General features: G+C 36.9%; 1 protein-coding gene and 1 long non-coding RNA gene across 10 annotated transcripts in view; both read left to right on the top strand.

The window, feature by feature from the left end:
* LOC310738056 (uncharacterized protein) overlaps window positions 1-15,811 on the top strand; it is a 491,148-nt gene that overhangs the window by 182,770 nt on the left and 292,567 nt on the right. The window lies entirely within an intron of this gene.
* LOC310738321 lies at window positions 5,623-7,474 on the top strand. Its single transcript, XR_014537039.1, has 3 exons — window positions 5,623-6,121; window positions 6,826-6,915; window positions 7,047-7,474. It is a non-coding gene; the product is annotated as an uncharacterized lncRNA (long non-coding RNA).

Raw genomic sequence — 15,811 nt, 5'->3', positions numbered from 1 at the left:
GAGTAAATTAATAACAGTTATACCAGAGCTCAGTGTAAATTAATAACAGTTATACCAGAGGTCAGAGTACATTAATAGCAGTTATACCAGAGATCAGAGTAAATTAATAGCAGAGTAAATTATTAGCAGTTGCACCAGAGGTCAGATTAAATTAATAATAGCAGTTATACCAGAGGTCAGAGTAAATTAATAACAGTTATACCAGAGGTCAGAGTAAATTAATAGCAGTTATACCAGAGGTCAGAGTAAATTAATAATAGCAGTTATACGAGAGGTCAGAGTAAATTAATAGCAGTTATACCAGAGGTCAGAGTAAATTATTAATAGCAGTTATACCAGAGATCAGAGTAAATTAATAAGAGCAGTTATACCGGACGTCAGAGTAAATTAATAGCAGGTATACCAGAGGTCAGAGTAAATAATAGCAGTTATACCAGAGGTCAAAGTAAATTAATAGCAATTATACCAGAGACCAGAGTAAATTAATAACAGTTATACCAGAGGACAGAGTAAATTAATAGCAGTTATACCAGAGGTCAGAGTAAATTAATAACAGTTGTACCAGAGGTCAGAGTAAATAGCAGTTATACTGGACATCAGAGTAAATTAATAACAGTTATACTGGACGTCAGAGTAAATTAATAGCAGTTATACCAGAGATCAGAGTAAATTAATAGCAGTTATACCAGAGATCAGAGTAAATTAATAATAGCAGTTATACCAGAGATCAGAGTAAATTAATAGCAGTTATACCAGAGGTCAGAGTAATTTAATAATAGCAGTTATACCAGAGGTCAGAGTAAATTAATAGCAGTTATACCAGAGGTCAGAGAAAATTAATTATAGCAGTTATACCAGAGGTCAGAGTAAATTAATAATAGCAGTTATACCAGAGGTCAGTGTAAATTATTAATAGCAGTTATACCAGAGGTCAGAGTAAATTAATAGCAGTTATAACAGAGATCAGAGTAAATTAATAATAGCAGTTATACCAGAGATCAGACTAAATTAATAATAGCAGTTATACCAGAGGTCAGAGTAAATTAATAATAGCAGTTATACCAGAGATCAGAGTAAATTAATAATAGCAGTTATACCAGAGATCAGACTAAATTAATAATAGCAGTTATACCAGAGGTCAAAGTAAATTAATAACAGTTGTACCAGAGGTCAGAGTAAATAGCAGTTATACCAGAGGACAGAGTAAATTAATAGCAGTTATACCAGAGGTCAGAGTAAATTATTAAGAACAGTTATACCAGAGGACAGAGTAAATTAATAATAGCAGTTATACCAGAGGTCAGAGTAAATTAATAATAGCAGTTATACCAGAGGTCAGAGTAAATTAATAGCAGTTATACCAGTGGTCAGGGTAAAGTTAAAGTTATGGCAGTTATACCAGAGGTCAGAGTAAATCAATAGCAGTTATACCAGAGGTCAGAGTAAAGTAATAGCTGTTATACCAGAGGTCAGAGTAAATAGCAGTTATACCAGAGGTCAGAGTAAATTAATAATAGCAGTTATACCAGAGATCAGAGTAAATTAATAATAGCAGTTATACCAGAGATCAGAGTAAATTAATAATAGCAGTTATACCAGAGGTCAGAGTAAATAATTAACAGTTATACCAGAGGTCAGAGTAAATTAATAGCAGTTATACAAGAGGTCAGAGTAAATTAATAGCAGTTATACCAGAGCCCATTGTAAATTAATAGCAGTTATACCAGAGATCAGAGAAAATTATTAATAGCAGTTATACCAGAGGTCAGAGAAAATTATTAATAGCAGTTATACCAGAGATCATAGAAAATTAATAACAGTTATACCAGAGATCAGAGAAAATTATTAATAGCAGTTATACCAGATGTCAGAGTAAATTAATAACAGTTATACCAGAGGTCAGAGTAAATTAATAGCAGTTATACCAGAGATCAGAGTAAATTAATAATAGCAGTTATACAAGAGGTCAGAGTAAATTAATAGCAGTTATACCAGTGATCAAATTAAATTAATAGCAGTTATACCAGAGACCAGAGTAAATTATTAGCAGAGTAAATCAATAACAGTTATACCAGAGGTCAGAGTAAATTAATAGCAGTTATACGAGAGGTCAGAGTAAATTAATAGCAGCTATACCAGAGGTCAGATTAAATTAATAATAGCAGTTATACCAAAGGTCAGAATAAATTAATAACAGTTATACCAGAGGTCAAAATAAATTAATAACAGTTATACCAGAGGTCAGAGCAAATAGCAGTTATACCAGAGGTCAGAGAAAATTAATACCAGTTATACCAGAGAACAGATTAAATTAATAATAACAGTTCAGAGTAAATAGCAGTTATACCAGAGGTCAGAGTAAATAGCAGTTATACCAGAGGTCAGAGTAAATTATTAATAACAGTTATACCAGAGGTCAGAGTAAATTAATAATAGCAGTTATACCAAAGATCAGAGTAAATTAATAACAGTTATACCAGAGGTCAGAGCAAATAGCAGGTATACCAGAGGTCAGAGTAAATTATCAGCAGTTATACCAGAGCTCAGAGTAAATTAATAGCAGTTATACCAGAGGTCAGAGTAAATTAATAGCAGTTATACCAGAGGTCAGAGTAAATTAATAATAGCAGTTATACCAGAGGTCAGAGTAAATTAATAATAGCAGTTATACCAGAGGTCAGAGTAAATTATCAGCAGTTATACCAGAGCTCAGAGTAAATTAATAGCAGTTATACCAGAGGTCAGAGCAAATAGCAGGTATACCAGAGGTCAGAGTAAATTATCAGCAGTTATACCAGAGGTCAGAGCAAATAGCAGGTATACCAGAGGTCAGAGTAAATTATCAGCAGTTATACCAGAGGTCAGAGTAAATTAATAACAGTTATACCAGAGATCAGAGTAAATTAATAATAGCTGTTATACCAGAGGTCAGAGTAAATTAATAACAGTTATACCAGAGGTCAGAGTAAATTAATAACAGTTATACCACAGATCAGAGTAAATTAATAATAGCAGTTATACCAGAGATCAGTGTAAATTAATAATAACAGTTATACCAGAGATCAGAGTAAATTAATAGCAGTTATACCAGAGGTCAGAGTAAATTAATAGCAGTTATACCAGAGGTCAGAGTAAATTAATAGCAGTTATACCAGAGGTCAGAGTAAATTATTAATAGCAGTTATACCAGAGATCAGAGTAAATTAATAGCAGTTATACCAGAGGTCAGAGTAAATTAATAGCAGTTATACCAGAGGTCAGAGTAAATTATTAATAGCAGTTATACCAGAGATCAGAGTAAATTAATAATAGCAGTTATACCAGAGGTCATTGTAAATGAATAACAGTTATACCAGAGGTCAGAGTAAATTAATAGCAGTTATAGCAGAGGTCAGAGTAAATTAATAGCAGTTATACCAGAGACCAGATTAAATTTATATCAGTTATACCAGAGGTCAGAGTAAATTAATAGCAGTTATAGCAGAGATCAGAATGAATTAATAGCAGTTATACCAGAGATCAGAGTAAATTAATAATAGCAGTTATACCAGAGCTCAGTGTAAATTAATAACAGTTATACCAGAGATCAGTGTAAATTAATAACAGTTATACCAGAGATCAGTGTAAATTAATAACAGTTATATCAGAGGTCAGAGTAAATTAATAGCAGTTATACCAGAGGTCAGAGTAAATTAATAACAGTTGTACCAGAGGTCAGAGTAAATGAATAGCAGTTATACCAGACATCAGAGTAAATTAATAGCAGTTAAACCAGAAGTCAGATTACATTAATATCAGAGTAAATCAATAGCAGTTATACCAGAGATCAGATTAAATTAATATCAGAGTAAATTAATAACAGTTATACCAGAGGTCAGAGTAAATTAATAACAGTTATACCAGAGCTCAGTGTAAATTAATAACAGTTACACCAGAGGTCAGAGTAAATTAATAGCAGTTATACCAGAGCTCAAAGTAAATAGCAGGTATACCAGATATCAGGGTCAAATTTCTTTCGGCGTCTCCCGTTAGGGGTCGCCACAGCGGATCCTCCGCACATTTTTGATTTGGCGCACGTTTTATGCTGGATGCCCTTCCTAACGCAACCCTTCCCAATTTATCCGGGCTTGGGACCGGCACTGAAAGTGGCTGGGGTTGGTTCTCTGACCGGGGATTGAACCTGGGTCGCAGCGGTATGAGCGCTGCATCTGAACCACTAGACCACCGGGGGTATACCAGATATCAGAGTAAATTATTAATAACAGTTATACCAGAGGCCAGAGTAAATTAATAGCAGTTATACCAGAGCTCAAAGTAAATAGCAGGTATACCAGATATCAGGGTCAAATTTCTTTCGGCGTCTCCCGTTAGGGGTCGCCACAGCGGATCCGCCGGTCGTTTTTGATTTGGCGCACGTTTTACGCTGGATGCCCTTCCTAACGCAACCCTTCCCAATTTATCCGGGCTTGGGACCGGCACTGAAAGTGGCTGGGGTTGGTTCCCTGACCGGGGATCGAACCCGGGTCGCAGCGGTATGAGCGCTGCATCTGAACCACTAGACCACCAGGGGTATACCAGATATCAGAGTAAATTATTAATAACAGTTATACCAGAGGTCAGAGTAAATTAATAATAGCAGTTATACCAGAGGTCAGAGTAAATTAATAGCAGTTATACCAGAGATCAGAGTAAATTAATAACAGTTATACCAGAGGTCAGAGGAAAGTCATACACTGTAAAAATGATTAAGAGTTTTAGTCAGGTGAACAAGTAAAATCATGTCCTGTCAACTTGCAGTTCTTCACTACACAACTGGATGAGTTCTAACAACCTCGACTTGATGGGAAATGGAAAACTTTAAATAACAAGTTCATATAACAATAAAACATAAGTTCTATAAATTTTCTCTGTAATGTGCATGTGCCAGAAACTCTACGTCATTAAACCGTACTATTTTAACGAAGTTGAGACAGAGGCACCATCCGCCATTTTCTGCACTTGAAGTTGCTGATCATGCCAGAAAAGATGAAGGAGCTCGCGATTACAGATGAACTTTATTCACTGCAAATAATGTAGAGTAAGCATATTTTCATTAATGTTAATTTAGACTTGTTTCGTTAGCGCTCAACCTAGTCAATCACATGTTGCGAACTTCATTAATACTGAATACAGTTCACTGAAGTGAGACCTGTTGTGTTGAGCATGTTCTAGTTTAAGCTTTATGAGCTTAATCCTCGTCTCTGTAAAAAGGTAATGGAGACTAGTTTAATTTATAAGACTATAAGAAAAAAATCTGTTTGCCCATCAGAACACTATGATTACACATTTGTTTATTTAAATGTCTTTAATTGTATTTTCATGGGACGATAAAAACAACTTCATTACTTGAGGATGTAAAAGAACTGGTGAACCGTTTTTTTAATCGGTTCATTAAAACGAACTGTCCGAAAGAACCGGTTTGCGGAAAATGACTGATTGTGTAACAGTGATGACTCTGGACGTGATGATTCGTGCTTGATTGATCAAAATGCTTGATTGACTTATGTTTCTTAAACGCTCAGTCAATTATTTGTAAAAAAATGTATTTAAAAATTAACGACTAATCGTTTAAGAAACAGACATACACCTGAGCACGTGCAAACGGTGTCTTCTGTATAGCTAACTTGCGTGTTGATCTTGCATTAATGTAACATCACAACTTTTTGTAGTTTAATAATCACATCATTAAACTTTTGTCATTTGTGTTATCTATGAAGCCCTGAAGAATCATGAACTGTAGAAACATTTTCAGCTAATAAAAGCTTTATTTACAGCGTCGCTTAATTTCATAATGCCAGCAATATCATCACTATAATATTCAATGTATCACCCAGTCATAGAAGTTTATACTTTTATCCTCATTGTATTTGGTAAGTAAGATGTTCAGTGAATATTTCTGTGTTTAACGTGTATGTGTACTTTGATGGAGTTTATTGTTTTTTTTATTTGTAGGATCAGTACAGTGCAAGTAGAGTGGAAGCACAACTCCATATCAATGAGGTGGTGTTGCAAGATTTGTAGATTTTCCTCATCCAACCAGCGTGCCCTAATCACACATTACAAGCTGAGACACTGCCATCAGGCAAGTCACTGTCCACTCCCATGCATCTATAAAGATTGTGTATGCACATTTAGTAAACATTGTAAACATACATTCTCTTTGTATGATGAAAACATAAAAAGTTCAGTCTTTGTTTAGAATAAAGTTTGTATTCGCTACTAGATTAATATCAAACCTCATTGGTTCTTTTGATCAAATGTTGTGACACAAGAACAACTGAGGTTTGATGTATTATGTCATGGTAACATAAAAACTGATATGATCGGTTTATTACACAAAGTTATCTTTAAAAAAATGTTAAAAAATGGTAACATGAGTGATCCACTACTTTAACAGAATTCTTTGCTTTTTAGAGCTGAACAGCCTAGCCACTATTCATTTTCATTTTATTGAATGAATGTTTGGAGTGGCATGTTGATGAGTAAATGATAATATCTTTGGTAACCTATCCAGCAGGATTAGACACCCCTGAATTAAGTGGCATGAGCGTGTTACATCCACTATGAAATCTTATTTTGTCTAAAAAAAAAAATTTACAAGCAAATGTTGTTGCACACATCATTGTCAATTTATTTACAATAAAAGTATACAAGTGTAAATATGCAAATTTAAAAAAAGTTTACATTTTTTCAAAAGCATCAAAGAATGAGGGAGGGGGAGAAATGATAAAGAAAAACAAAGGATTGAAAGAATAAACCTGGTACTTTAACTATTATATTTTACAGACAACAAAGCAAAAGATGAGGACAGCAGCATTGCTGCATCTGCCATGGTACATGCGAGAGACTCCTTCAAAATTCATGAAGATATGCGAGGTAAGCTAATACATGGAAGGCAAAACCAGGGAAAATGAAACATTAGATCTCTCAATTTGCAGGGGACTGGGACTATATTTGTGTAATTGCTTTTAAGTAATAATACCTTGTTTTGTTTACATTCTATAAAGCCCAGTGACCGTTAAGAGGATGTGATCCAGGGTGTGGTGATTGGAATTCTTGTGGTGGTGGAAAATGTGATGGAACCTCTCCCAGCATTCTACAATGACGTTGCCCTGGTGATTGAGGAAGAAGTGGTAATGCGTCACCTGACTGATATACCTAATGCTTTTCTGAACCTGATGGGCCTGGTGTATGCATTACATCTTCACTACACAAAGGAACTAAAATTCCCTTTTGAAGTGATACAGCAGCTGTTTATTGGAGTTGGATCAGACTCTTTGAATACCAAGTTGCTGCGATAAGACAGAAAACACACAAATCCTTTTTTCCATTTTGCTACTGTTTAATGGTTGTACTGGTTTAAAGTGTAAGAGCATTGTTGTTTTTAGATCTCATTGTTTTAAGTGGGAAATTGGGATTCTTGAAATCTGTTCAAACTGACTTTTCTTGTTCGCTTGTACTGCTTCCTCTTTCCTTGTTTTTTACTATGATTGGAATTGAAGACAGTTTTTGAACAGTTGAATGTAAAGTTTAACACGGCTTATTGTGAATTATTCATGTACACTTGTTCTTGCAATGAATATATCTGATGACAAGGAGAGTTATTTGTACTATTTTGGCTGGAGGATGTGGGTCTGTGCATACAGAAGTTTGTGGCTGTTTGTGTGAGCTGTGTATATGTGAAGGTTTTTCTTGTCGAGTGTTTTTATAGCTTTGTAAGAGGTTTCTTCATGTCTGTGTTTTTGGATGCAGTGTATCTGTTTAAAAAATAAATGCTGAGAGTTTGAATTTTGCAGTTGTGTTGATTTCATAAAAAAATCTGGTTAGATTTCCAGAACTACTTGTCAAACCAAAGTCCAGTAAATGTTTGAATATGTGACATGATTGAAGATGCACTGATGCTTAGAGTGATTTTGCCTTTACTTTTCTCCAAAACTCCACAGTAAAATGAATTAAAATTTTAAATAAGAATATAATAAACAGGGAGACTCTAAATAAAAATGATTTGAAAGTTTGAGCAAACCTAAAAAAGAATATGGTTTGAATATGGTGAATAAAATGCACTGATTTTTCTGTTTCTTAACGGAAACGCCGTTCTGAAGCGTCTTTACATGTATTTTGACCGCTCCCAGCACCCGTACCGTACGTGTACGATTAGACGCGCAACACAAAGTGCGGCTGCTTAATCGTGTATTTTCAAGATGTGGCCTTAACCTCAGTGTGGAAAAGCGACTGATCTGAAGCTGCTGCTTTTCAACTGATACACACTGTGGGGTCAAAGGTATTTGGACACCGGTCTTTTCGAGTCAGATGTGGTTCATTCACTATTTATGCTGAGAACCTGCATGAAGGTGGTACTAAATTTATTAAATGTACCATTTACATGTTACACCTCAACTTGCTCTGACCTTAAATCAGCCTCTAAACTGTAGCAGTTCCTCCTCCACCCACACGGGGGAGACTCCTCCGTGGAAGTTACGCTGAGTTACAGGAAGTCATGCTGGGTTTCTGTAGGTTCTGTAGGTGGACGATTTTATTGCATCTCATGTAAAAATTGCAGTAGCAGTTCTACAGAATTCACGTCTCAATGAGAGAAAAAGCTCAGCTTTAGTAACTCATCCTGCTGTTTTAATCAAAAGATTTCAATAAAAAGAGAATCTCAGCATCTCCAACTAGAAATACAATGTGGATTCTGTTCAGGTTCATACAGCAGGTGATAGAACTCATCATCAGTTTGCATGTTAATGAGCAGGATGAAGCATTTATTCATTAGTTATTTATCCAGTTATTATCTGTTAACCTGTTATTTCAACAAAACCAGATTTTCTCCTGCAAACCAAGTTCAAGAAAATGCTACAAGGAATTGACTCCCATGTCGAGTTTGCTGGACTTTAGAATGTAATACTTTATTGCACTGAGGTGCTTCAGTACCTAAAGGTCTACATTTAATCATATTTATGATTTTATAATAATAATCTTTATTTTTATTATATGCAGATTTACACATATATGAAATCTCACACTGCCCTCTAGTGGCCCTGTCACGACTTTCTTTTTACTTAATTCTGTACAAATATTATTAATGGGGTTTTGTTGTCTAGTTATATGTGATGTTGATCTTTTACAAAGCAACATATTTTTCTTAATAATATTAAACTGTCTTAAACTTAAACTGTTTACTGTTTTGCATGTATAATTTTTGAGATGCATTTTTGTGATATAAATAAATGAAACAGAAGTTAAATGAAGCTGATTAAAATGAATGTAATAAATAATGTAGAAATAACGAGTACAGATTTAATAAAATAAAATCCAGTCTTTATGGTGAGAACCTGCATGAAGTTAGTATTAAATGTATTAAAAGTATCATCTACATGCAAGAACTCAATCAAACATGTTAGAATCCAATGAAAACTTGATCAAACCTCAAATCAGACTCTGAACTGTACGAATGCTATTTGTTCTGTTATTGAACTAGAAACAGTGAATGTTGAGATGTTTGGGAACTGATTAATGTCTGTATATATGCAGGTCAGGGGTTTTTCATGCTGGAACACCGTTCATTACAATGAGACGATGATGTAAGATGACGAGCGAAACCACGGAGACGAAGCTGACTGAGGTGAACCCCTCAAACTAACCCAGGAACAGAGAAGGAACTTTCTGACCAGCTGCTGGTTTTGTACAAACAGAACAAAAGTTTCTTTTCTTGAGTGAGACTGCAGAAAGAAATATTTTTAAGGAGACAGAATGTTTTATGTTACAGATTTTTCTAGAATTGTGGAATCGAGTCATTTACCAGTGAATCTTTCGATTCAGACTCAATTAAAAGAACACTGTTGCTAACATTATTATCAGATTTATTATTATTGTTATTACTAACATTATTAGATATTACGTTCATTATAATGAAGTTTTATAGGAACAATTATAACTAAATGAACAATTTCCTATGTTATAAGTTATAATTATCTCATTCATACAACTGAGCAGTTGAGGGCCCATGAAAGCAGCTCCAACAGACATTTAGTTGAATCTTCTGAGGAGAAGTGGGTTCCACACACCAGCCATCAACCAGAAAAGAGGTTCAAGCAGTCTCCAAACTCAGCACCTGTTTCAGCTCTACCAGTAAGAGTGAGAGACAGAAAATCCCAGTCTTCACTGGTTGTATCCCCCAACACACCTGAAGAGAGGTGGAATCAGGATTTCACACCCCAGCCAGTCTGTAGCCCATCTGTCATGGCACTTGTTGATGAGAAGATGTTGGGAACGGGCTACAAACTGTTCGTTGACGACTTCTACACAAGTCCAGCACTGTTTAGAGATCTCCTAAAAAAGAACATCTGAGCATGTGGGAAATTTCAGTCCACAAACCCTCAAACCATCACCAACAAGCTTCTGAAAAAAGCTCCTCGAGGCCTCATCACTGGCTGAGAGAAGAGGATGTGCTGTTTGTAGAATGGAAGGATAAAAGGAAGGTCCAGATGTGCTCCATCATTCACAGAGGCACTGAAGGAAGCATTGTGCTACTTTTATTTTCATGACTTTCTTCTTCTACTGTTTTTCTAATGTTCAAATACCAGTCTTATGCTTATTGTGTGAATGTTATTATTCCCAGTACATTTGGTTATCAGGCTGCTTTTCCTCAAACAGACGGAGGGAGAAAAGGACTACACACAGTCTCAGAATAATGTTTATAGGAATCTCCTTTTTATTGTATTTTCTTCAAAGCTGAAATATAAACTCATTACACATGTGACTTTTAACCCGTCACTATTCTGGATTGTTTCAGGACTGAATTCATGTATTTATATATTTTAAAAATTAAATGTTTTATGACGTACACAATTTTTCATTAAGGAATTTCAGCATCTTTGGATGATGTAAAGCCCAAAGTGTGTTTTTTTAAAAGAGATGTAAATTGTGTATGTAGCACACTGTTGTCAGAAACTTTTACCATTGAAAGTCAGGAAGGTCATTTTCAGCTGTGAGGCCCAAAAGTGGGGCTGAAACCGAACAGGGTTCAAGAAACCGGGTTTATTTTCATATAAGTAACAGTATTTAATTCAGTAAACTTTAGTTGATTTAAAGGAGAATTCAGTGCTGTTTAGTTCAGTAAAGTCTTCATTTAATCCAAAACTATTCCATTCATTAAGTTCAATTATCCTCAAATTAATATTTTTACATTCAATAAAAACAAATCATCCAGTTTTATTGATGTTTATTTAGTGAATAATGCATTTAATAAACCGTTGGTTTCACTCAGAATGACGTTTTATTTTTTATAAGTAAAAATGTTTTTTATAAAACTCATCTGAAGCATAAAGTTTTACAATAAATACAATAAACAGCATTTTGCCTAAAATACTCACATACAGGTTTTATAATAATCACAATTAAAATGTTTTCCAACTTCTGCCTCCTTTCAGTTGAGGGGAAAAAGAAGCTAAAAATGCACCAGTCGTTTAAAACAAAACCAATATAGAAACATTTCTTCCAGCTCATAAATCCTATAAAACATGCAGCATTAAACATGAACTTCCAGCAGATGAACATCTCATAATACTGTCTGGAAGTGAGAAATGTACAGGTTGTTTTTACTCCATACACATGAACTTACTTTGATCAGAAACACAATCGTACTCCAAATCAATTAATCAATAAAGTCAATAAAAGAATCCCAAACTGCTGTGTGTCTTGTCCTCGCTATTAATGACGTCATTAGAGCTCCACTACTTCTAATGACCTGCTGTGACAGTGAGCTCTAATACACATCACACTGCCACCTACTGGTCATTTATGATTCTGCAACATTCAGCACATGCGCAGGAAAGCACAGATGTGACGTCGCAAAATAAGGGCGGGGCTTCACTGTGTGACGTCACAGTAGGACAAGTCTGTATAAGTCAGAACAGTCAGTATTTCTCATTTCTCTGATCAGTTACTGTGAGTAACAAGACATAAAGTTAAGAATGGAAGTGGAAGAGATTTTTTAAAGCATAAGAGAAAAGAAATCTAAACAGGCTGCTGAAAAGAAGGAGGCACTGAAACACATAGAGAAAGTAGCAGCAGATTTGGATTCATTTCTTAATCTGATAAAGGAGAAGAGAACACCAGAGACAGAAGAGAAAGACATTCTGGTACAGATGGTACAAGAGCTGGAGGCTACTTTGGCCTCTGAGCAAAAGGACCGGAAACAGGAGATAAATGAGAGAAACGCCACATACCTCCAGAACATCACTAAGCTTCTGTCTTCACTGAAACTCCATGAGGAACAAGAGAAAAATGTAGAAAGTGAGAGAGAAAGCTGGGCAAGAGAACAAAAACAACTGCAGGAACGTGTTGCTCAGCTGGAGGCCACTTTGGAATCTAAACAAAATACATTTGAGAAAGAAAAAAAGAAGGCCAAACTAGATATGAAGGAGATGATCACCTCACAGCTCCAAACCACTAGGGATCTCCAGGATTCCCTGATTTACTGTGAAGAAGAGAAGAAGACTGCAAAGGATGAGAGAGATCATTTGATGAGAGACAGAGAGCGACTGGAGGAATGTGTTGCTCTGCTGGAGGAAACTGGAGTCTGAGAGAAATAAATGGAAGGAAAAACTAAAGGCCAAACGACAGATCAATCACTTAATACACAACTTCCTTAATAATTCATTAAGAACAGGAAATAGCAGCAGTGGAGAGCAAAATATCTGCAAAGCTCTGGGCAGGTTTAGATTCAGCATGTGAGCACATGTTATACATATAATAAAGTACAAAAATATATCTATCTTTATTGTAATAGTTAATACAAATTACATGTTTAAATATAGTGTGTGTTTTGTTTCTGTTATTAAAGTGTTGAACATCATTTAAATTCAACTAAGAATTAAAATCCACATGATCAAATGTTGGGAAAATGTGACAAAAGTAAAGGATATTAAAATAAAGGTTCTGTTTAACTACAGTCCAAATCCATCCTCAAAGCTCCTGTTCTTACTCCGGAATTTCATGGAACCACCCAAGGTGTTGATGAGAAACCGTCCCAAGCTGCACAGAGTGGCCTCCAAGAAGAGAACACTATCCAGAGGCAGACCTGGATGAAGTGGGAAGATCCACAGAGGGGAGAGGAGCAGGAACAGTGGTTACTGGAACCTCAGGAGAGAGAGAGAGATAGAGAGAGAGAGAGAGAGAGAGAGAGAGAGAGAGAGAGAGAGAGAGAGAGAGAGAGAGAGAGAGAGAGAGAGAGAGAGAGAGAGAGAGAGAGAGAGAGAGAGAGAGAGAGAGAGAGAGAGAGAGGTGACAGGAAGTTGATGAAAATTATGAAAGTTAATATCACTGTGCAGTTTGGACTCCGGCAAGACTCACTATGGCAGCATAACTAAAAGGGAGAAGCAGAAGGTAACACAGACATGAGGGATCTCTGGGATAAGAAACGACTCACCATAAACCGTCAATAAACCTGAGTGAACGTGTGAATGTGAGGGGACGACAGCATACAAATATCCCAGTTCACCAAACACTCTATATCCATGCTCCCTCCAGATCTGCTCCTTTACCTGAGAAAAAATCTACTGATAAAAGACTCGACTGAATAAATGTGTTTTCAACCTCGACTTGAACACTGAGACTGTGTCTGAGTCCTGAACACTGATTGGAAGGCTGTTCCATAACTGTGGGGCTTTATAAGAGAAAGATCTGCCCCCTGCTGTAGTCTTCATTATTTGAGGAACCAACAGATAACCAGCACCTTTTGATCTAAGTAGGCGTGGAGGATCATACTGGTACAGAAGTTCACACAGATACTGTGGTGTGAGACCGTTAAGTGCTTTATACGTCAGTAGTAGTATTTTATAATCAATGCGAGATTTGATTGGGAGCAGTGTAGACTGATTAAAACAGGGGTGATGTGGTCATATTTCCTAGATCTAGTGAGGACTCTTGCTGCTGGATTCTGAACTAACTGAAGCTTATTTCTGCACTTACACACACACCCAGACAGTAAAGCGTTACAGTAGTCTAATCTAGAAGTAACAAAAGCATCAACTACCGTAATTTCTGGACTATAAAGCGCACCCATGTATAAGCCACACCCACTGAATTTTAAAAAAGATATATTTTTAACATAAATAAGCCGCACCTGTCTATAAGCCTACACTGAAACTAAACAACTTAACACAGGCTTTAACGAAAGACAGTGCCTGTAACACGGCTTGTAACAAAACAGGAGCCTACCAGTAAAGTCAATGGTCCTCCTGTGAACTGAAACCAGTGAAGTCATCTTCTTCAGGGTCGGAGTTGAACAGCCTCAGAATTGCTTCATCTGATGTTCCCTCAGAATCGTTTTCATTGTCGCTCTGGTCATGTTCATCTGAAGGCAAATTCCCCGCTGAGCTCGTGCTGCCCTCTTCAACACACAGTAGTGCAGACTTTAGAAACCCGTTGATTATAGTGGATTTTTGACCGTGCTCCACGCTGTCAGGATCCACTTGCAGACTCGTCCATAAGTTGCTCTTCTCATTCGGCCCGTTTTAGTGAAGGATTTCTCCCCCCTCGTCATCCAAACCTCCCACTGAATACTTTGTTATGCCCCCGGGAATCACAGCTGGAATGGAGTTTGTCCTCTTGATGGCTTCTTTCACAGAATCTGTTACGTGAGCCCTCATGCTGTCCAGAACGAGCGATGCCTTGTTCGTGTGAAAAAATCCTCCTCTTGCCGTATCACTGCGTCAGCCGTTCTTTCATTAGTCTTTCCGTTATCCATCCTTTCTTGTTTACTTTGACAGCAATTTCTTCCAGGAGTTTTTCTTTTAGCATCGTAATCCATTTAAAGAGGACCATCGGTGAAAGTTTTTCTCCCGACGCCGTACAGCTCAGTACGCAGGTAAAGTGTGTTTTTTCGTGGCCAGTTGATTTTAGCACGATGAATGATTCACCTTTTCTGTTCACAGTCTGAGTTAAGCGGCAGATCAAATGTCAGCGGAACCTCATCCATATGAATGATGCCGTGCGGGACGATGGAACGCTCCGCTATCTTTGCACGAGTGAATTTGCGGAAGTTTGAAACTTTTTCCTCGTAGTCGGGAGGGAGCTGCTGACACAGAGTCGTCCGTGACCTTATGGACAGGTCTTTACGTCTCATTAATAAACTCCACGATGGTCCACCTCCAAAATCCTCAAGCTTCATTGCGGTGGCGATAATTTTCACTTTCAGTCGGATCTGCACAGTTAAAACACCTCGGCCGTCCGCTCTCTGTGCGTCCGAAAAATACAGTACTAAATATAGGTATTGTTGTGTGTGTGTGTGTGTGTGTGTGTGTGTGTGTGTGTGTGTGTGTGTGTGTGTGTGTGTAGATCTGGACGTCACTCACAGATGCTGAAGAAGCTTTGACTGAATATTAAACTTGTGCTGGTTTCTCCTCCACAGCTGGAACTTGAGCTGCAGCTGGTTTCTCCTCCACAGCTGGAACTTGAGCTGGATGTGGGTGGACTCTGGATGTGGTGGTTCCTCTCAGTCTCGCAGTTCTTACGAGATTAAAGTGTTGATGGAGCTGTAACACAACAGAGACACTGCTCTTACACACTGCTGTTAGTCTTTATGCCGACACCAGCAAAATTACCCCCTGATGCTGACTGAAATCCCCTCATATGACCAAACCCACACTTTATATTAATAGATTACACTTTATGGTCATTAAAAAAAGTTTGCCGTCCATAACTTTTTGTCTCCGTCTTGTAACCGACAACCTTCAGGAGAGACGTCGTGTCCACACACAATTCATATGTA

This window comes from Silurus aristotelis (genome assembly GCF_946808225.1).
Source record: "Silurus aristotelis genome assembly, chromosome: 15".
In the NCBI taxonomy this organism is placed as follows: domain Eukaryota; kingdom Metazoa; phylum Chordata; class Actinopteri; order Siluriformes; family Siluridae; genus Silurus; species Silurus aristotelis.
The sequence above is the reverse complement of the archived record's forward strand: the minus strand, read 5'-3'. Positions and strand labels throughout refer to the sequence as shown.